Source organism: Thamnophis elegans, chromosome 2 (genome assembly GCF_009769535.1).
Source record: "Thamnophis elegans isolate rThaEle1 chromosome 2, rThaEle1.pri, whole genome shotgun sequence".
NCBI lineage: Eukaryota > Metazoa > Chordata > Lepidosauria > Squamata > Colubridae > Thamnophis > Thamnophis elegans.
This window is the reverse complement of record NC_045542.1, coordinates 97480463-97494303: the sequence shown is the minus strand read 5'-3', so window position 1 is coordinate 97494303 and position 13841 is coordinate 97480463. Positions and strand designations below refer to the sequence as shown.

The window sequence follows — 13841 nt, the reverse complement described above, 5'->3', positions numbered from 1 at the left end:
AATATTGGTTTGAAGAGTTGTTGGCGCTGGGGCTATTATTCTAAAATAATTAAAGGAGAATATGAGTAGAAATCAAAATTGCTATTTAATTTTCTGACATAGTAATTGGTCTACCAATAATTTCTGATTGATCTACCAGTCAGAAAATATAGCTCCTAAATGAATTCATCTGTCTTGGATTTTGCATATCTTGTTATATCTTGGGACCCCTTTTTCTTCCTTCCTGTCTTGTTTCTCTGTTTAACTTGGAAAGTTAAATGTTGAAATTTGAAGCATGTGGTAGTGACATACTTCACAAGAAATGTGCAATATTAATGTGATAATACTGCAATTAAAAATGTGAAATATTGCAATATTAATGCAGTATCGGGTTTTCAACTCAATTGTGTACAATGTGAAGGATGTGTTTTGTTTTATTTTTTATTGTTTTCTTATATATGATGTACACTAAAGTTGGCATTTAATTTCGTTGTATGAGGTGCAATGACAAAGTAAACAATGTGGAGAGATGGGGCTGGCACACTTTTGAGATTTCCCCAGTATCTGTACTGCCATGATGATTTGGTACATTTTTCCTTTTAAAACTAGTGTTTTATAGGAAGCACAATATTATTTTCTGTGTCATGTCTGGTGAGGTCTGAATATTCATTATACCATGTTTCCCTAAAAATACGACAGGGTCTTATTTTCTTTTGTCCCACGAAATATGGCCTTGGGCTTATTATCAGGGAGGGCTTATTGTTTTGGGGTTGCTGGGTGGCTGCTCCCTTGCAAGCGGGCTCCCAAAGAACCGGGCACAGCCTCAGGGGCGAAGCAGCCATGAGGTAACCACGCTCACGAACAGTCGCCCGGCAAATTCCTTCTTCAGCCGGGCAGAGCACCATTCACTGACCTAGGGGGTATCCCTAAGGTGCCAAACCACGTGGGGCTCTGTCCACCCCCCAAGCATGCCTCCCAGCCTCACTAAGCCCTTGCGCAGCTCTCCCAGGGCACCACCGCTGCCTGCCGCCACCTGCGGCCGCCACGCTCCAAGCATAGCTTCCAAACTCCAAAACGCGGCTGCCGAGTCTTCCAGCATTGGCCCCTCTAGGAGTGCTCCCTATGGTGGGCTGGCTGCCGGACAGAGAGTCTTCCGGACAGAGAGTCTTCTAGCAGCCAGCCCACCATAGAGAGCACTCCTAGAGCGGCCAATGCTGGAATACTCGGCAGCCGAGTTTTAGAATTTGGAAGTTATGCTCAAAGTGTGGCGGCGGTGCCCTGGGAGAGCTGCGCAAGGGCTTGGTGAGGCTGGGAGGCATGCTTGCTGGGGTGGAACAGGCGCTCGTGTAACCCCCCTCTCCAGCCAGGCAGAGTTCCATGCACTGACCTAGGGGGTATCTCAAAATGAGCCAAGTCGTGGAAACTGGGGGGCGGGCAGAGCGCCATGTGGCTTGGCGCCTTAGTGATACTCCCTAGCTCAGTGAATGGCGCTCTGCCCGGCTGGAGAAGGGATTTGCCGGGCGGCTGCTCATGAGCGTCGTCACCTCATGGCTGCTTTGCCCCTGAGGCTGTTCCCAGCTCTTTGGGAGCCCGCTCGCAACGGAGCAGCCACCTGGCAACTCCCCCCTCTGGCCAGGCAGAATTCCTCTCCCCAACCTCTCCTATCCCAAAGGCAGCAAGCAACGTGAGCGCCTTCCCCCCCTCGGCTCCCATGGCTTGGCGCCTTCGGGATACCGCTAAGTCGGTGAGCGGTGCTCTGCCAGGCTGGAGGGGGGGGGGTTGTCCAGGGGGGTTATTTTTGGGGGTGGGCTTATATTTTTGCCCACGCGAAAAATGTGGCAAGGTGTTAGTTTCGGGACAGGTCATATTTTTCTGGAAACATGGTATATGTTAGCTGATTGCCACACTATACCGTTAGAGGTCACACAACTCATGAGATTTAACATAATGGAACAGCTAAAAGGCTTGGATGATGTCTGAGAAGATACTTGGCTTAGGTGCAGGAAGATTTCCCCAATCTGTATTTGGATTTCAGTTCCCACAATTCCCAGATAGCTTTCCTTTGAGAATCAGGATCCCAGAGTATCTGGAGGGTCCCACGTTGAAGAAAGCTGTTCCACTATAATGCTCTATTATGTTATTCTGAAGATTTTCCCCAGTTGACATAGCAGTGCTGATCAGTGAAAATAATTGCTTTATTGTGTCAGTTAACTCCACTTGAAATAGAAAGCTTTTATAGCAATGGCTAGCCAAGGAATGATTAGATGAATTGACACATTGTGAGTTGCCAGACAGTTTTTATTTGCCACTAGTAAATATGCAGTAGAGTTGATAGTTAAGATGAAAAGAGTACCTTCTCCTAACGTTTAGGTCTCCTGCTGAGTGTCCAATAATAACATTATTTGAGTCAGGGGTAGTGTGATTGCCATTCCACTCTAAGTGGGAAAGTACCTTGGGCCTGTTCAGATCTTTTCTTTTGCATTTATATGTGAACTTTAATGTAGAAAAAAGTAAAGTCTTACACTTTAGGCAGGGAAAACCAAATATATATATAGATTGGGAGAAACCATGCTTAATAGCAGTAACTGTGGGAAGGATTTTGGAGTCTTAGTGGACAACCAATTAAGTATGAGCCAATAGTGCGTAGCAGCAACCAAATAAGCCAATGCAATCCTAAATTGCATTAACAAGATTCAATCAAGATCACGTAAGGTACTAATACTGCATCCAGTTTTGGTCACCACACTATAAAAAGAATGTTGAGATTCTAGAGAAAGTGCAGAGAAGAGCAACAAAGATGATTAGGGGACTGGAGGCTAAAACATGAAGAACAGTTACAGGAACTGGGCATGGCTAGTCTAGTGAAGAGAAGGACCAAGGGAGACATAGCATTGTTCCAATACTTGAGGGGCTGTCACAGAGAAGAGAGAGTCAACCTATTTTCCAAAGCATGTGAAGGTCAGACAAGGAATAATGGGTGGAAAGTGATCAAGCAGAGATTCAACGTAGAAATAAGGAGAATTGTCTGACAGTGAGAACAGTCAACCAATGGAACAGTTTGCCTTCAGAGGTTGTGGGAGCTTCATCACAGAAGCTTCATCACTTATATACATTTAAGGAATTTAAATTGAAACTGCTGGATTTTTCATTCAAAAAATGCCAAATTTTCTTTAACATAACCATCTGTTCTTGGAACAAATTGCTTTTAGCTTTATCATCTCTTCTTCAGGCCTAGAAAAGTGTCCTTGTTTTAAAAAATAATTAGGAGCAATAAAGGAAATTATGAGCTAGTTAGATTATAATCTCTATGTGTATGCCTTCAAATCAGTGTTGACTCCCAGTGATTGACTGGAGAAGACCTGTGGATTTTTTGGCAAGATTTTTCGTAGTAGTTTGTTCTTCCTCCTTCCTAGGGTTGAAAGGCTATGAGTGCTCATGGTCACCCAGCTGACTTTAGAAATAAGATGGCACTAGAACTCACAGTTTCCCAATGTCTAGTCTGTTGCCTTAACTGCTACACCAGATTGGTTCTCCAGATTATTATCTCGTTTGTTGGCTATGGTTGAAAATACTATAGAAAAATAGGTGAATACATAGCCTTGCAGAAAATTGTCTTGGCTTCTACCAAGATGTTTTCTTAAGAATATTCTATCATTTTTTTGGTGAGTATCATACCAGTTTTATAATACAGTAGATACTGCATACTTGGATGTTCAGAAATCCAATGTTGAACAAAAATTATCACCCAAACCCCTGAGGATAGGTGTTCTCATAGAGCGGCAACTAGTTACAAAAAAGGAAATAAGATTACAGATAATTCTCATACTGGCAAGATGTGCAAAGTGGATTTCATGTTTGGACCTGTTTTTTTAAACTTGTGTCTAAAATATCTCAAGAGGAGGATTAAATTATGAACTCATCATCTTTGCCTATGATACCAAAAAAAGGGAGGGATTGAGAAGAGTTCCTAAAGGCTGTTTCTAATTGTGTGAATGGGCTTCAAAATATCAAATGTGCTTCAGGATCAACAAATGCAAAGTGGTGCTTGCTGACATAAAAGATACAAGTTTCACCTATAAGGAACAGTTTGAGGTAACTATCGGTCCTCTATGCAGATACTTTTTTTTAAAAAAGGTCAAATTTTATGGGTGGAATCATTAATTTAAAAATAAAACTGCCAATATACCGTATTTATCGGCGTATAACACGCAGTTTTAAAACTAAAATTGTAAGCTGAAACCCTGCCTGCGTGTTATACGCCGATACTGCGCGTTATACGCCGGGTCCACTGTTCCCTCTAAGGTGCGCGGCCGCAAGAAACCCCCGCGCAGAGGTTTCTAACTCCCGCGCAGAGGTTTCTTTCAAAGCAAACGTGGGGAAGTCCTTTGCAGGCAGCTAGAACTGGCTGCCTGCAAAGGACCTTCCCAAACTTGTTTCAGCGGCAGCTCTCAGCCTGGCGGCAGCGTCACACAGACTGTGGAAGGAGGGGGAGGAGGAGGGAACTAAAGAGAGCTTTTACCGAGTCTGCGCCCCACAGCCAGGACTGTCCTTGCGCCCCTCAAGCCGCGTTTCTTCCCCGCAAAGCCCTTCGGGCAACCCGAGAGTTCCGCTTGACGCCAGAAGGGCTTTGCAGGAAGAAACGCGGCATTTCTTCCTGCAAAGCCCTTCTGGCGCCAAAAGGAACTCTCGGGTTGCCCGAAGGGCTTTGCGGGGAAGAAACGCGGCTTGAGGGGCGCCAGGACAGTCCTGGCTGTGGGGCGCAGACTCGGTAAAAGCTCTCTTTAGTTCCCTCCTCCTCCTCCTCCTCCTCCTCCTTCTTTCTGGAGCCCCTTCCTCAAAGATTTGGTACCAAAGCAATGGCGGTGAGGAAGTTGTGTCTTTTGGATTTTGCACTGTTGTCTTTTCAATGGTTCTCAGACTGGTTGAACCTTTAGCAGCTGGGGTGATATTCTTTACTGTTAAGGTTACAATTGGATGTGTTGGACAAATCTTAAAAGATGAAACTTTTATTAAAACGTTTGACTTAACTAAAAACGTCTTCCTTTTTCTTCTTCTTCTTAAATATGATTTATTTATTTATTTTTACTTCAGAAGTTTGATGACCATTGTACAAACTAATCCAACCTAAATGTAGAGGAGGAGAAGAAGGGGGGGGGATTTAAAAAGAGCAGAGGAAAAAGAAAAGAAAGCATGAAGAAAACATAAAGAAAACATAAAGAAAGGGATGGGAGGGAGGGAAGGAAGGAAGGCACTTTATGTTGAAACAGAAAATATTATATAAGGAAGAAAATGGAAATAACTTAGGAAGGAAGGAAGGAAGGAAGGAATTGCACTTAATATTGAAGGAAAAGAGAATGAAGGAAAAAGTATTGGAAGGATTGAAAGAAGGAAGGAGGAACAAAGAATTACACTTAATATTGAAATGGAAAAGAAAATATAATGAATGAAAGAAGAAGTATAGGAAGGGAAGGAAGGAAGAAAGAAAGAAACAAAGACTGTTGAAACAGAAAAGATAATATAAGGAAGAAAATGGAAAGACGTATAGGAAGGAAGGAAGGAAAAAAGGAAGACAATGTTGAAATGGAAAAGAATATAAGGAAGAAAATGGAAAAAAGTATAGGAAGAAAGGAAGAAATGTACTTAATATTGAAACAGACAAGGGAATGAAGGAAAAAATATTGGAAGGATTGAAAGAAGGAAGAAAGAATGGAAGGAACAAAGACAATGTTGAAATGGAAAAGAATATAAGGGAAAAAATGGAAAAATGTTAGGAAGGAAGAATTACACTTAATATTGAAACAATTGAATATAATGAAGGAAAAGGAAACAGGAATAAGGGAGAGACGGAGGACTTCAGCTCCCAGAATTTCCCTGGCTGAAGAATTCTGGGAACTGAAGTCCACCCCTTGTAAAGTGACCAAGGCTGGGAAAAGAATCCACACTAGTAGGGACAATGCAAGCTATGCTTCACCCCGTCAGTCCATCTTAGCGTGCAAGAAAGACATCAGACAACGCCATAGTTGCTATGGTAGCATTTGGCTATGCGCAGCGATGCTCTCCTGGTCTTTATGGGTGGGAGGGGGGCAGTTGAGCTATGATGCTAATCCCCTCGTGGGAACACAGAGGGTGGGAGAAGAGAACCAAAGAACTTCAAACTCCAAGGTTCTGGAGTGGAGAATAAGGGGATCAACTTTGTCTAAATGATATTGACATATAAAGAACGGTTGTAGGAACTGGGTATGTCCAGTTTGATGAAAAGAAGGACTAGGGGAGACATGATAGCAGTCTTCCAATATCTCAGGGCCCAGGGTTGCTCCAAAGAAGAGGGAGTCAAACTATTCTCCAAGGCACCTGAAGGCTGGACAAGAAGCAATGGATGGAAACTAATCAAGGAGAGAAGCAACCTAGAACTAAGGATAAATTTCCTGACAGTGAGAACAATTAACCAATGGACCAACTTGCCTCCAGAAGTTGGGAATGCTCCAACACTGGAAGTTTTAAAGAAGATTTTGGATAACCGTTTGTCTTAAGTAGTGTAGGGTTTCCTGCCTAGGCAGGGGGTTGGACTAGAAGACCTCCAAGGTCCCTTCCAATTCTATTTCTATTGTATTCTCTATATTCTATTCTTTCTCTGTTCTATTCTAATCTCTTCTGAACTAAGTGTTTATCTAGAACTCAAATAAATAGCTGCTTTTTGGTTTTATTTTTTTTAATATTTATCAGTCTCTCTTTTATTCCATACTTCTGGTTGAAAGACTATTCTATGTCATGCTAAACAAATGCATATTCTAGTGGCGGCGGGAGCTCGTTGGCATCTTCAGCAGCAGCCCTGCCTCCTGTGAAAAAACCGAAGATGGAGCAGATCCACGCAGATGACGTTGCTGCAACATGACTGGAGGAGGAATTCTGGGAGTTGAAGTCCACAAGGCTTAAAGCTGTCAGGTTTGAAGACCCCTGGGGTTTTTTTCCTAAAGGGTTAGGGGTGCGAGGGTCTTGTAACTTGACAGCTTTAAGACTTGCACGCTTCAATGCCAGAGTTTCTGAGCCAACATTTTGGTTGCTAAGCAGGACCGTTGTTAAGTGATACTGATATTATATAACACTTTTAATTAAGCGGGTACCTTGAATAAACATAACTTTGAGTTTCAAATAATACTGATTTCGTTGTTGTCTTAGGTGACATCTGTGAAAAAAATTCAGGTGCTCAGGCATGAAAATGTGCCGCTCAAACACTATACTTTTCCGCTCACACTGAAAAAAAATTAGAGGGAACATTGGTGGGGAAGTGAAGTGGCAGAGGGGGAAATGAACCGCATGTCTGACGGTAACTTTTATTGTTTAAACAGCCATAGGTAAAATACTGTATATCCCTGATGGAATCAAGACAGAAGCGTTCAGCATATACAGCTGCTTTCAAGTTAAAAGTTGTAGAATATGCCAAGCAACATGGGAATAGGGCTGCAGCAAGGCATTTTGGAGAGCCACCAACAGAATGCACAATACGAGAGTGGCGAAAAAATGTCGAAAAAATCAAGATGTTACCAAAATCAAAATGTGCTTTGCGCAGTGGCATAACGAAATGGCCACAACTAGAAAGTAAAGTGAAGGAATTCGTCCTGAACCAAAGAAAAGCAGGCATTGCTTTATCAACAAAAATGCTGACTTTTGAAGCTGTGAAAATCAGCAAAGAGCTGCAAATCCAGGATTTTAAAGGGACAACGTCATGGTGCCAAAGATTTATGAAGAGGCATGACCTTCGGATGCGAACAAGAACAAGGATTGCCCAGCGTATGCCAGATGATTATGAGGAAAAGATAATACATTTTCATAGATTTATTATCAATGCAAGAAAAAGACAAAATTTTGAAATGGGTCAAATCGGCAACATGGACGAAGTTCCCCTCACTTTCGATGTTCCTTCAAATAAAACTGTGGATTCAAAAGGTACTAAAACAGTAACAATTAAAACTTCAGGGCATGAAAAAAATCGTTACACTCTTGTTCTTGCCTGCACTGCAGATGGAAATAAGCTGCCTCCATTGGTAATTTTTAAAAGAAAAACGTTACCAAAGGAGAGAATTCCTAGTGGCGTACAAGTGCATGTTCATCCAAACGGATGGATAGATGAAGAAGGCATGAAGCTTTGGATTAAACATGTGTGGGGGAAGCGCCCAGGTGCTTTGTTAAAGAAGCCATGCTTATTGGTATTGGACGCATTTAGATCTCATCTTACAGAAAGAACAAAGGCGGAGTTTCAAAAGTTCAAAACTCATATAGCAGTTATTCCAGGCGGACTGACCTCACAATTACAGCCATTAGATGTTTGCATTAACAAGCCCTTCAAAGCTTTTATGCGTGAAGAGTGGAATAAATACATGTGTGATGAAACTCAACATGAATTTACAAATTCTGGGCGAATGAAAAGACCTAGCATTTCAAAAGTGTGTCAGTGGGTGAAAACATCATGGGACGCAGTCAAAGAAGATATTGTTATCAACTCTTTTAAGAAATGTGGCATAAGCAATGCTTTGGATGGGGAAGAAGACGAACTGATCTATGAAGACAGTGAAAGCAGTGAAAGCAGTGCTCAGTTTGATTTTGAGGATACAAGTGAAGATGAGGAAGAGTTTTTTGGTTTTCCAAAAAGCAGTGATTCTGATTAAGTTTTTTTGCTCAAAGAGGTGTTTTTTCATTTCATATTTGCCTTTTAAGAGGAGTTAATGTTATAATTCATGTTCTAATGTTATAAATTTTAATCCAACATTAAGTTCCGAGCTTCCAAGTCATTTATTTTTAATGAAAAAAAATTTTACTCAAATTTTTGTGTTAAAATGGGGGATGCGTGTTATACGCCGGTGCGTGTTATACGCCGATAAATACGGTAGTAATGTTCTTCCACAAATCTTAAATGAGACTACAGGTGGAATATTGTGTATGGGTCTGATCATCACATATTATGAAAAGATGCAAAAAGGCAAATAATTTATTAAGAAGACTGTCTCCTCTACAGGAAAATCTGTAGCAACTCTGTCTCAGTCTTTTGATCTTAGTTGTAGAATTTGAGGTCATCCAGTGAATAAATGCAGGATAATTCAGGAGTCACAGAATTAAATTGGTTTCTTTTTACCCAGTGCACGGTTAAACTATGGAATTCACTGCTAGCAGTTGTAATGTTTGAATTCTAATTTGAATGGTTTTTAAGGAAATGTTAGTATATTCTTAGGTTTTTAAAATGAGACTCTGGATGTAGCTTTTTAATATATACTTCATCCAGATGATGGAGTTGATTTGACTGATTTGATTTGATTTATATGTAGCTTATTAATATATACTTCATCCAGATGATGGAGTTGATAATGGGTGTATTTATCATTGCAGAAATTGTATGACTTTCTTTGCTAATTTCATTGTATGGTCAAATGTGATCTATGAATTCTTTGTTGGATCTGGATATTCAAAGTTTAAATCTCTTTCAGCCACAGGCTTTCTTGGCCTATTTGCTGTCTTATATTTTTAATTTGTGTCTTGGTTGTCCTATGGGTTAAGTTGGAGTGCTCTGAACTTCTTAAAAGAAAGGAAGAGATAAAATTTGATTCACAACTAGATTTAATTAAAAATAGTAGAAGAAAAAGGACGTTGGTCTTACCTGAACGTCTATTTTCAGAAGGGGGAGGGAATGGTCACACGTGGGTTGTTGTCAAAGCCTGATTGGTCCAAGACTGAGAGAAAACGCTTAAATACTGGTGCCTTCCATTCCTATCCCAGTTTCCTCGAAGGCGAACGGTAGAACTGAAAAGACAAAAAAACACACACAACAAAACCCCCGGGAACCACCCGGGCCCTCCCCTTGGCCCCGACGGAAAGGTCTCAGGGCGGGTTGTGACCATTCCCTCCCCCTTCTGAAAATAGACGTTCAGGTAAGACCAACGTCCTTTTTCCAGAAGAGGGGGAGGGAATGGTCACACGTGGGACATACCCAAGCTACCGTCCCAGGGAGGGAGAACGAGAATCACCAGGGCCCAAGGGGAGCCTCAACCGCCACCCCCAGAGGGTCCCACCACCAAGGACACACTCGCATCTGCAAAGCTCCCAGACCATAGCGCCGGAGGAAGAAGCCGGGGAATCCAGAGGCCGCGCGACAGACGGCCTCAACTGGCCCCCCCCGCGGCCCCCGAGGCCACGCTCGTGTCGCTCCTAATAGGCTGGGCCGCGAACTCTGACGGGACTGGCCCGTCGACCCGAAACCCCGAGGGCTTCCGCAATGGCCCGGCGCAGCCAACGCCAACTGTGGCTGAAGACACGCTCGAACCCAGCGACCCCCGGCTGGAGGATCAGTCCACAAGGGCTCGACCTACGGACCCCTCGGTCCGCAGGCGATGGAGCCGCAGGGCGCGGTGCGCGCCCAACCAATGCCAGAGCTTAGCGAAGGAAGTGGCCACCTACGGGAAGAAGGCACGAGCAAGGCGAAGCCTCGCCCCGCCCCTTGGAGGCGACGGGAACGACCTCAGAGCAGGGTGCCCAACTCCACGTACCCGGGCGGAGACAACCGCCACAAGGGAGCCAGCCGACGAGCATACCGAAGAGATTCGAAGAAGCCCCTCCTGAGCACAAGGGGGAAGAACACACGGGGAACCCGCGGACCGAGGGAAACCCAGAAGCCGCCCCCTACCGAGAAGCTCGATCAGGGGGACCTGAGAGAGGGAGAACCCCCACCCCCTCCAGGGCTGAAACAATTCCGCCACCAGGCGGCACAATCTTGTGGATTTCCGAAGTCAGGCCCCTCCTGCAGGAACTCCTGACGTTTGAGAGAAAGGTGCCCTGCCAGGCGAAGCCAGGGGAGGCCAGGCGGATAACACCGCCGGACGATACCCAGGTGGAACCGCAGCCGCGGTCCGTAAGGCCCCCAGGCATCCCTAGTCGAGAGTGACCCCGTTGGCTAGAGCAGCCTCCAACAGCTGCCAGACAAGAGTCATGGGCCGGATGCAACCCCAGGGACCAGGCGAAGCAGGACCACCACCCCCCGCTGCCAGGCCAACCCTTCCCGCGGGCGCCTCCGCGGGGGGCCACCGACAGCTGGACGAGGTCCGCGAACCAAGGCCCCTAGGTCCTAATGGCCCACCCCCACGGTCAGGGTCCCCATGGAACCAGGGGGACGGGAGGCCCCATACCGAGACCGCAGGTCACCTCCTTTCGAGGGCGCGTGCGCCCTCCACAGATCAGGATAGGAAATGGGTGAAACCCCAGGGAGGAATAGAACACGCGGCGAGCAAGGGAGTGTCGAACTGTCGACAGATCCGCCAAAAAAGAAGAACCGACGACTGAGGGAGTAGGCCCGCTCCCCTGGTCAGGGCCGCCCGATGCTGCCGAGCCGCCCGGAGACAGGAGAGCCCGGGGAGATTCTCGACTCTGGGGGCAACAGAGGCCCCACCGCCCAGACGTCCAGTCCCGAGCATTCCGGTCGAGGGCTGGAGAAGACCCCCCCCCGACAGATGAGGGCCTGAGCGGTCCCCGTGCCAACGGGAGGTCACGCGATGCCCAGCTACGGGGCCCAAGGGAAGCGCAGAGCCCAGCAGGACAGCACTAGTGCCATACCAGTGACGAAGGGTAAGCCCCGAAAGCGACCACCTGCCGAGAGCGAACCGGGAGCCCCCTAACCAGGACGAGGCTCCCCAGGAGAGTCCAAGGGTCCGGCGGGCGGGACTATCCCTGCTCAAGAAACATCTCGCCCGATCTGATAGAGGGAGGTTGAAACCGAACAACATCCCTAAGGCCCTACGCCAGCGGGCATAGGCCGAGGTGGAGCTCCTGGACAGACTCACCCCCTCCCCTGACATGGAGCCTATGACCGACACCAGGCAAGTGGAAAGGGAAGAGGTGGACGCCGGAGAAGCCAGCCGAGGAACAGGACGGGGCTCCGAGCTCCTAGAACAGGCGCTAAATAACCGAAGACCTGAATAGGCTAGCCCGCCAAGGAATCAGAGCCCCCAGGATGGGGCGCGGACAAGCCGCCCGGGCCGCCAGGCCTTAGTGAAATCCGGAGAACGGAGACCAGACCAAGGGAAAAGCCCCGGGGGGGGAACCCCAGGGATCCGCGATGACCGGCCAGAGCCGAGGAACAAAGATAAGCCCCCCGAAGAGCCGCCAGGCCAGGGGCCTCCTGTCTGAAACCCCGAAGGACCGAAAGGGGGGAGAACGCTCTCCCCGCCTGTGCACTAGAGCGGTGCAGAAACGAGAGGGCCCGCTAAGCCTTCCGGCCACCCGTCCAAACCGCAGACAGATGCGAGAGGCGCTCCAGGCCCTGGTCATCCGGAGGAGTCATCTGCACTCCCTGAAGGCCGAAGAGAAGGACAATGGCCTGAACCACCGGGTAGCAGCCCCCCCCCGGCTCCGGGACGGAGGGATCCCCCAAAGAGCCGGCGGGGAGGAGAGAACCAACGCGGGAGCGAGGCAAGCAGAGAGGAAGACATGGGGGGGGGGAAACACCCTCCCCCCCTGCAAGGGCTTTCTCACCTGCCGCCAGGTCTGCCACCTGGCCCTGGGGAAACTCCAAGCCCCCCCTCCATTTCCCCACTTACGCGTCCAGCCGGAAGGAATGGAGGATTCCAAGCCACTGTAGGCCCCACCGGGACCTGGGCCTGCTTTCTCTGCTGCCTGCCATGCCAAGGAAGAGACCGCACCAGCCAATGGACCTGGGTCGAGGCCCGGTCCTCGCACACGTGGCGACCAAGCCAACATGGCCGCCGGAACTTTCATTTTCGATCTGCGGCTCCGATGGCCCATTGAAAGGCCGTGCTGAGGCAGGCAAGGACGGGAGGCAAGGACGGGGGAGGCCACGCGGCTCTCAGGCACGCTCCCCCTCCCCCAGGAATGCTCGTAGCAGTCCGAGCCGATTCTCTTGCCTCTCCTGGCTATTTAAAGGAGAAGGCAGCCTCTCCAGCAGGTGAAAGGAGATCTGGCACCCCCGCACCCGGGGACGGGCTGAGACTCTGGGCCTGCGGGGGGGGAGGCAGCATGCCCCACTGGGCCCTCCCCCACCGCCCGGGGCAGTAAACTGTCCCTTGGGGCCGCAGCTGCTGAATTTAGTAATTTAGAAATCTTTTAAATGCCCAATTAAACCAAATAAGACCAAATTGAATAAAGTAATCCTACCAGTAATTCTCAACAGTTCTTGGACCAGAAAAGACTGAGAGGAAACTGGGATAGGAATGGAAGGCACCAGTATTTAAGCGTTTTCTCTCAGTCTTGGACCAATCAGGCTTTGACAACAACCCACGTGTGACCATTCCCTCCCCCTCTTCTGGAAAATGAAAAACAGGAAGCAGAAAAGGCATAGAATTGAATAAGCAAGTCAATATTACTACAAGTTCAGGGAGAACTTTTAAATGGAGACCATGTAATATGAAGAAAATCTTAGTCTATCACTGAACATGTAGGAATTTTTTCACCTCTTGCTGTTGTGTTTCAGCCTACCAGTGATGTCCCTGTAGCATAACTCTTCTAGAGGTTGTTCTGGTTTAACACTTAAAACCCTTTTTATTACAGAGCTTGTGTTCAATAGCTGTTTCACCACTTTTTACAGATCCCAAAGAACCAGTGAGGAACTGTGTTTGGCGTGTGAGATCCAGCATCACCTTTTGCCTTGTGAACATCCCCAATGCGACCATGGGAACTGGCAGTGAATAGGTGGCCTCCTGTCCCATTTGACCAGCAACAATTCCCAGGGGAGAGCTGTGGCAGCCCAGCACACCTCAGGAGAAGGTACAGTGCTTCCTCTTTTAACTAATGTTAATAATCAGTGAAAACCAGCATTCTTCCTTTGGGCTTGAGGGGATTCAGAGGCTTGATTGTGCTGCATGACTACA

General features: G+C 47.0%; 1 protein-coding gene across 2 annotated transcripts in view; it reads left to right on the top strand.

Annotated features, from left to right (window-relative positions):
• Positions 1–13841, top strand: part of RNF44 (ring finger protein 44) — an 86045-nt gene that overhangs the window by 1540 nt on the left and 70664 nt on the right. For both annotated transcript variants that reach the window (XM_032238969.1, XM_032238964.1), the window contains exon 2: positions 13559–13737. The gene's annotated coding sequence lies outside the window, so the exon portion shown is untranslated. The remainder of the gene's footprint in view (positions 1–13558; positions 13738–13841) is intronic.